Source organism: Sinocyclocheilus rhinocerous, unplaced genomic scaffold (assembly GCF_001515625.1).
Source record: "Sinocyclocheilus rhinocerous isolate Xijiao unplaced genomic scaffold, SAMN03320098_v1.1 scaffold1880, whole genome shotgun sequence".
NCBI classification, from domain to species: domain Eukaryota; kingdom Metazoa; phylum Chordata; class Actinopteri; order Cypriniformes; family Cyprinidae; genus Sinocyclocheilus; species Sinocyclocheilus rhinocerous.
In genome coordinates this window covers 387,624-397,165 of record NW_015635022.1, presented here as the reverse complement: position 1 = coordinate 397,165, position 9,542 = coordinate 387,624, and the positions used below count along the sequence as shown (strand labels likewise).

General features: G+C 34.8%; 1 pseudogene; it reads left to right on the top strand.

The window, feature by feature from the left end:
• Positions 1-3,358, top strand: part of LOC107746063 (cilia- and flagella-associated protein 58-like) — a 90,991-nt pseudogene extending 87,633 nt beyond the window's left edge.
• Positions 3,359-9,542: the final 6,184 nt, after the last annotated feature.

The following is a 9,542-nucleotide window of genomic DNA, read 5'->3' as shown; positions in this document are numbered from 1 at the left end:
ACTTTTAACTCTTTTAACTGTGAGGCTGCGTACACTAGTGAAAGACGTGTTCATGGATCAAAAGTGAGTGATCATTACTTAGACTGCATGTTCTTATCCAATGAGAAAACGCTTTACTAAATTATTCCTGACAGTGCATGACAGACACTTTTAACTGTGAGGCTGCGTACACTAGTGAAAGACGTGTTCATGGATCAAAAGTGAGTGTTTGTTTTCATCATTACTTTGTAAGTGTTTCTGAGTGGCATACATTTTTTTCCATATACCACTGAGCCTCTGACACAAACACAATATGAAAAATATAGTAAAAACAGTACACTCTTAAAAATGCTGGGTTAAATATAACCCAGCATTTTTTATAGTGTACTTTTGTGAAGTATTCTTAGAATTTAAAGTAGCTGTGTTCTATTTGATTATATTTTAAAATCTAATTTTTTCCTGTGATTGTAAAAGCTGTATTTTCAGCATCATTACTCCAGTCTTCAGTGTCACATGATCCTTCAGAAATCATTCTGATTTGCTGCTCAAGAAGCATTTCTTATTATTATCAATGTAGAAAACAGTTTTTGCTGCTTAATATTTTTCACTACTATTCAAAAGTTTGGGGTAAGAAAGATTTTTTTTAAAGCATGTAATACTTTTATTCGCCAGCATTAAATTAATCAAGTGACAGTAAATACATTTATAATTTTACAAAAGAATGCTGTTATTTTGAACTTTTTATACATCAAAGAATCCTGAAAAATGTATAATGGTTTCCCCAAAAATATTATGCAGAAAAAAAACTCTTTTCAACACTGATAATAATAAGGACCATTTTATATTGTGATAATAATGGACATATTACTGTTTTTATTGTATTTTTGATCAAATAAATGCTGCATTGGTGCACATATGATCCTTCTTCCAAAACAATTAAAAAACCTTAATTATTCCAAACATTTGACGGTAGTGTATATAAAACACAAAACCTTTAATTTCCTAATTAAACACTAATTCATAATGTCCTCACAGAGCAAATCGCTTCCCTGCTACTGGTCGAGAATCAGGGTTAGTAACCTTTAGGGTGAACCACAGATTGTCGGTAGTTGTTTGTTCCAGATGACAGTTATACTTATCAACCATACAGTCAAAGCTCGTTCACAGATGTCTAGAGCCACATCCAAGAATCAGCATATTTCATCTTACCCGCAACATTCATTCCATTCTGTTTGCTTGCCAGTGGGAGAAACAAAGGTTGCTTGCTCGTGTTTAAAGCTTCTTGCCAAATGTCTTCATCAGCCCCACTGTGAAATTACATTCCACAGTCAGTGAATATTAATTGATGACATTTGTTACTGGACAAACAAAGTAAGTGAGAGATGTGTGTGTGTGTTTGAGAGGTCCTGGAATAATAGTGTGTTGAACGAGAGATCCGTGATCACTGGAGCACAGTTGAAAGCGAGCTGGATAGTAACAGATGTTTTCTCCTGGGAAATAGAAAGTGTGTGGCTCTTTTTGTCTGGCGTGTGGGTGTTGGACAGGAGCGTAAGCTACAAGAGGACAGAGAAAGTGTATGTAAATGTGAGTTTGTGTGCGTGGCTTGAAATGTTTTTTTTGTTTTTTTTTTGTGATTTGTTTAGATGTTAGTGCTTCACCTCTCGGATGTTTATCTGTGGGACGGTAATAGAAAAATGTACCCAGCCGTGCATCTGTCTGCACTTTAAGGGGTCGTACACACTCGGGATGCTTTCTTGCATTTAACAGCCGTTAGACGAGTGCAATGGAATGGAACATCTCAAGGTCTTGAGACATTTTAACAGCTTGTCACTAGTTATCCACTTGTTAATTAAGACATAAATGTTACAGCAGTTTCTGTAAACACTCAATACTCTCAAGGTGTTTGTCCCACTGCCTGCTTCTTTTGATTGATTCATTGATTTAAAACTAACATTGAAGCACTGCATAAACATTTTTTTTATTTATTTATTTTTTGACATACTGTTTTAAGCCTATTATGTATATGTGTGTCAACATTTTTTGCTATAATTTTCTCATGAAGTGGCCGTTTCATGTGATATTTCAGGAATTTCTCAATTATTGTCTTCTTTTTTAATTGTTAAGGCCAGTTGTAAACAATCAGTTGTTTACACATTCACATTTAGTTTGCTGTTTTATATTAAAATAGAGTTTTAATACCCCAAACTTTAATATAATATATATATATATGGCTTTGCCACCACAGGAATAAATTACATTTTTAAAATATATTATGTTTTAAATTATAATACTTGTAACAGTTATTTTAAATATAATAATAATATTACACAATATTATGATTTACTGTATACTTGATCAAATAAATATGACCTCGGTGAGCATAAAATTATTCTTAAAATTTACAATAAAAAAAGTCTTATGAATATGTAATATTAAATATCATATTCAGATTTCAAAGTATGGGGAAAAAAATAGCAAGCTGTAAATTAGAAGATGGTTTTATCCAAAGCAATTTACCATGTAATTATTACAGCAACAATCATCCTGTCAGACTCTGTTCCGTGTTTTGTGGTTGTTTTGCTCCTCATGTGCCTTCCTTGCCCATGTTTAATTTGTCCCAGGTGTTTCCCTTGATGTTTCATTGCTCCCAGGTGTGTCTCGTCATCCCCTCCTCCTGTGTGTATAAATAGGGTTCCCTGTGTGTGCTCCAGCGTCCGGTATTGTTCATGTCATTATGTATAGCGTGAGTGTTCCATGTTCCGTTGTGTCAATTAAACACAGTTGGATTGATGTACTCCTCGTCACTCTCCGTTCCTTGCTCCTCAGTCCGCTCAGCAGTGCACCCTTGACACATCCTAAGGTTATCTAAATTATTATTTAAAAAATATATATAGATTTTTAATAGGACCAAACAATTTTTAATTATTATTTTTTTTTACTTCAACAGAGGTTTTCATTAAATGTATGTAACTTTTCAAAATTAAATTTGAATATAAATTTTTCAACCCTAATGGAGTGAGACATTGATAACATTAAATAAATACATAAAGCATGTGATGCATGTGTACATGAAGACAAATTCAGGCACAACACAGACAAAACTCAAGAGCACATCTTGTGTGAATGACCCCTTATATTGTATCTTTCTGCTCTCTGTCGTCTCTGCAGGGAGAAGGAGCGAAATCTTGCCCAGGCAGGACAGCCTGTGATCCAGCCTCAGCGTCCGGACTGCCCTAGATTCACTGGAGGAGGCTTCAGTTTTAAGCAGCACAACAGGATGACACTTCAAGTCCTGGAACAGCAGTCCTGATGCCCGCCAGAACCCTCTGAGGACCCTCTTCACCCATCATCTCCTCTTGATAGACCGTATTTTCTCATATTTTTCCAGCTCTATTTGTGCTAGCCAGCTACCCAGGCTGCTGTAAGCCATGCACTAAAGTCAGTTCTTTTTGCTTCCTGGAATAAATAAAGTCTTATTTTCTCTGAAAAGTCTCTGTTTCGTTCATTACTAAATCCACAAATCCACACACAAACACAGTCTCTATTTGCCTCTCTAGTCCTCTGTCGCTGTCTGTCTGTGGCACTCTCAGATGTAGTGTACTCTTGTTTTCTAGTGTGCAGGTGCTGTTACACTCTGTGTACTTGTCGCCATCTTCAACACCCTTGTATATATATATATATATATTTGTTAGGAATGTGGGCTTTTTGTGGATTTTTGAGAATGTGCAATGAATTTTATTCTGGTTGGTCTACGAGCCTACATACTACTGTAATTGTTTCTAAGTCATTTTGGACATAAAAAACCCAGTGAGCTGACTTTGTCAACTGCCTACATAAGCAGTATCCTAACTGAAACGAAATCTCATAAGTGGAACGCTCTACATAAACAGCAGCTCTTTGCATCATATAAATAGTACTCTTGACATAAAACGCACGATTTGGCTTTAGCATTCTGCAAAGCTTATAGCAAAATAATCTAATATAATCTGCATAAAAATACATATTAGTATTGGGTAAACAGTATATTTTTATATAATACGACACACAAATACTAGGTAAACAGTACCTTTTTAATAAGACTGAAGTAGTTATAGTATTTCAATAGAGTTTGTCATTAGCATATTGCTAAGTTAATAAGATGTTCAAGGCCTAAAAATATACAGCACACACAAATATTGGGTATACAGTATATTTGTAATGAGACTGAACTATTTTTATTGAATTTAATAGAGTTTTGCATTTGGCATTTTGCAAAAGTAATGAGATGGTGTTCCAATAAGAATAAATAAAATACTCTAATACGCATAAAATATATAGCATACAGATATTTGGTAATCAGTCTTTTTTTATTTATTTATAGGACTGAACTGTTGTTACTGATTTTTATAAATTTGTGCATTTAGCATGTTGTTAAACTAATGACAAGATGTTCTAATAAACATAAGCTAATGAGCTTACAGCAAAACACTGTAATATGCATAAAAATACACAACACACATAAATATTGGGTAAAAAGTCATTTTTAATAAGACTAAACTTTTTATTGATTTAAATAGAGGTTTGCATTGAACATGTTGCTTAGCTAATGATAAAATGTTCAAAGCTAACAAGCGTACAGCAAAACACCAACACCCATAAAAATAAACAGCAAAAACAAATACTGTTTAAAAGTAATAGAAAATAAGACTCTGAACTATTTTTATCAATTTCAATAGCATTCATTTAACATGTTGCTAAGCTAATAACAAGATATTCTAATTAGCATAAAAATACATGGCACAAACAACAGTCCATTTTTAAGATTTATACAATTGAACTTTTTGTTTTAAATAACATTTGGCGTTAGCATGTTGCTAAGCTATTGAAAAGACACTCTAATTAGCATAAAAAAATATAGAGCATACACAAATCTTGCATTAATAGATGGTTTTAATTTAGCATATTAGAACTGTTTTAATGATATATTTCAGTATTCATGTTGTCTTCCACACAGCACCATTGGTTTATCCGCCATCTTGGATGTTTTTTGTTTTTTTTAGTATGTAGCAGAGCATTATGGACTGTGGTCTTCAGAGACCTTTGTCTAGCAACCAATAGGGGGCACTAGATCTCCTGGTGTTTTATGTTCTCGTCCGCATCATGCTCTTATTTTGAAAGCATCTCATTGTTCTATTTTGCTTCCTTGTTTCTGGCCTAGTCTTCTTTATTTATATCTGTTCCTTGTTTGCCCTCATTAGCATGTGCATATCTACCAAGAGTTTAGCATTAAGAGTTTAGCACCTGCTGGTAAATGCTGTAAAACACTGTTGCATTTTGCTGCCAAAATCATGTTTTGTCATTGATGGACATCCGAAAATAGCTCTGCGTTCTGACAAAATTAAATAAAATGCAACATTATATTAAAGTAGACAGTTTACCTGTACCCATATTACAGATCCTTAACGCGTTAAATAGATTTTCCCTGTCGCTATAGTGAAGGCCTTTTAACATTTTTGTGGTGCCATCAGCCAATCAACATTGTGATTTTCCAACACCTCCAAAATAATTAGTCACATGATGTTCCTGGAGTAATGCTGCGTTCAAGTCCTCCTGGGACGTTCGTACTTACGAGTTGACAAGTCGTAATTACGACGTCAGGTGCGTTCAAGTCAGTTTAGTCGGCACAAGATGGCGGTGTACCTTCTTTTAATAAATTACAAGAAAATACAACAGGGTCTGTTAACTCTGCTTATAGAAAATGAAGAGCAAAGAATTCGCATCAGGTGTGTGTTACGTTTTTAATATATTTTTTTAGACTAGGATCCCAGTATAACTGATTTTCAGCATCAACAAACACTAAAATACAGAGATTTAAAAAAGCTGTTAGCTAAATGCAACATGCAACAAGGCAAATCAAAAGATTTTTCACCTATAGGTGCAAAAATTATAGCATTTTTTCCCCTTGGATTTCATTAACTAGCTGCGTAACAAGAACATGACCCATTTAAGTTTATAGGACAACTAAACTATCAATTTAAACAAAAATTTACCGTCAACTACAGACGTTGCATCCATCGATTCCGCCATGTTTCTCATTGACACGCCCCCAACTCGGAAACTCAGGGCTTAAAGAAAATTTCGAGTTTCCCACTCGTAATAACGACTTTGTGGTGGCGTTCATGTGCGTTCAACTCGTAAATATGATCTATCCGACATGACTTGAACGCACCATAACTGAGTGCCTGTGAACAAAGATGGCAGCATGCAGGCCGTATGCTTCTGAGTTGGCATCCACCAGCTGATGATCTACCATTGAGAAATATAAATGGATAGCGGTGTCCAGGTAATACATATAATCACACAAGCACCCTAGTGTTTGCCACTGATCTTTGTCTAGTCTTGCACTTAAGTGTTCAAGTATGTGCTTGTATTGTAGGCCCTTTGGTAAATCACTGTGTATTCTTTGGGTTATTCTGGTTCCTTGTTTGATATTTGTGGCTTTTTGCTTTGTAGTTTGTTCATTTCAGACAGTTGCACTTGGGTTCTATAGCTTCACTCTGCCTGAGCTTTTGTTACAGAAGGCAACACAATCATGCTGCGTACCATTTGAACCAGCTTCTTTTTGGAAGTGCACCTTTGATGCCTTAAAAGGCTGCCTACATAGATACCTCACTACATTTAGAAAAAAGAGCCATTGTTGACAGGTTGCTCAATTTTGTCTCGCAGCTTACAGAACTGATGAGTCACTTGAACAGTATGAAATGTCAAGTGTGTCATTTGAGAGTTTCAGGTTTTGATATGTATTACATGACTGGATGATCTAATCATGCCAAGTAGAAGTGTTTTTTTAATAACAGATATAATGTGAGCAAGTTGATGAATAAGTGAATTGGATGTTTCGTGTCTTTCCCTGTTGTCTTAGGATCCAGTCAGTTTAAACATCATAGTTATTGAGTGCGTCAGTCTAAATAGCTGTCTTCAAGCGTATTTTAATCTTTTGAAGTATTAGCACTTTTACTGAGGAAAGATTTGAAATTTCTTCCCAGTTGAAGCCGTAATCGTTTTTGAAGTGTTGAAACCTTTTAAAGAGACTAGACGTGCCATAAAATGGTTCCAGCTAGTGCCAAGTTTATATCAAATGTTATGATATTTTGTTAAAGAGCAGCGGCTGCCATCTAAAGTGAGCTCTATTCCCGTCATTTATCAGTGGCTGATGATTACAGCATTCATCTCTTTGTGCTTCATTATGACGGTTTTGCCTAGATCTGTTTTGGGTTTTGTGATGTGTATAGAATAGCTGGGAGAGAAAGAGACCGTAAAGCCGCTCTGGAGCCCAGGGGAATAAAACTAATGCTCATTATTTATCACCACACAACTGGGGCCAGTGGAACTTGCTTTATGTTCTTTCATGCAACATCGCCATAGAGCATTGTCATGTTAAGACACAGGGACGGTCCCTCTGGAGTCGCCTCAGGTTAAGTGACTTGATCAAGGGCAGGCTGGCTGAAGAATCAACCTTTGCTGGCTTTGAATCCTCAGCCTTTAGATATCTAGCCCAGATGTTTAACTACTAAAGCTGTACCATAATGAGAAAACGTTCTAATGGTTATTATTATTATGTGGATAAATATGTGATAAATACAGGATTACAGCTGACAGTCTCTCAAGCACTGAAAGATATTTGCGAGATGTGGAGTTTTTGTCCTAACTACATGTGACAAGACAGGAGGTTTAGTCGGTTGCTTCATTTCTATTTATATGGCGTCAAACTGGGTAGCCCCGCCCACAGTGAAATCTCATTGGTCCAAAATTATTGTTGTCATAATTAAACCACAATTATCTTCTTAGGAGCTGTACTTGACACATTGTGCCACATTTCTATGATCATATTAATTCTATAAATAATAATTAAATATATACAATAATATGCTAATATAACTAAACACAAAAATGTTATATATTCATATATATTTTGTATATTTGTGTTTTAATGCATATATTATATTTTATATAAATATATCTAATTTTTTGATCATATGTATTAATAAGATCAATAATATTAACTAAATAATAAATGTTATATATGAATAATTATCTAAAATATGCACATATACAGTATATATATATATAAATACAATTCCTGAGAATAATCCCTTGTGTTCTCTCTCGCTCTCTTTCTCTCTCTCTGTCTCTTATAACAAACATTTCTCTTAGAATATGGCTTCTTAATATTTACAGTACAGTACATTAGCTCATGGTATGTGTCCGCTTTAATAGCTTCAGAATTATAGCAAAGCATTTCACATAATTATATTGAGACATATTGGAGCTGAACTGTACAATTTTTAATGGATGTTGAATCTCTTTGACACCATTTTTAGTTTGTTTATATGCTCTGTGAATAATGATCATTGCTCTCTTTCTCTCTCTCTGTCTCTTATAACAAACATTTCTCTTAGAATATGGCTTCTTAATATTTACAGTACAGTACATTAGCTCATGGTATGTGTCCGCTTTAATAGCTGCAGAATTATAGCAAAGCATTTCACATAATTATATTGAGACATATTGGAGCTGAACTGGACAAGTTTTAATGGATGTTGAATCTCTTTGACACCATTTTTAGTTTGTTTATATGCTCTGTGAATAATGATCATTTTCGCCCTGGGGAGTTGAATTATTTTTGAGGTTGTTTCTGTATCTTTTGTTCATTTTCATTTTCACTTTCACATTTTTCCATTGTAATTTCTCAGGGGTCAGCCATTGTTTTGAATTCATTTTCCCCACCGTTGCTTTGATCTTTAAATCTATGGCTCTGATATGTTCCTTCAGTCAGGTTTTGATATGCCAGGTTCAAATTTGTCAAATCAAATGACTGAACCCCAAAGAGGAGTATACAAATATAGAAAGGTAGTGGGTAAATGTTTGACAAAAAGTGCAAAAGATATGTCTCTACAGTGCAAAAGAAGGCTATTCAAGCTTCTTTTGGATGTAGAGGATTGCAGAGGAGAATGAAGGAAGAACCACGATCCATGTACTGTTTGATGGATTGCTGAAAGCTTGATTGAGCTGGCAGGTCTTTAGTCTAGACTTGGGAGAGTATATTGAGTGTTTAGCACTCACAGCAGTTTTTTTTTTTTTTACTTTAGGAGCCATGTATAAGAAGGCTTTTGCTCCTGTTATATGTTGTAGGCACTGTTGAAAATGTTATATTTTCACTGGAGAGATCATGAATATTTCAAAGGTTTTTGAGTAAGCAAAATTAACTGATTAGACTAATGATTGTGAAGCACTTTTATTTTTATCCCGAAGAAGTGCAAAAGTGCTTCACTTCTGGTTATTTTAATATTAAACTTAAAGAGGTCATCCGATAATAACCATTTTCCACAAGTTGATATGATTCTTTAGGGTCTTAATGAAACGTCTGTAACATAGTTTGGTTAAAATTTCTCAATGGTAGTGTAAAAAACACCTTTTTTTACCCTGTCAAAAACAGCTCTTTTCAGAGCAAGCCGTTTTGTAGCATTTTCCTTTAAATGTTAATGAGCTCTGCTGACCCCGCCCCTCTCTTCCAAGCTGCTCTC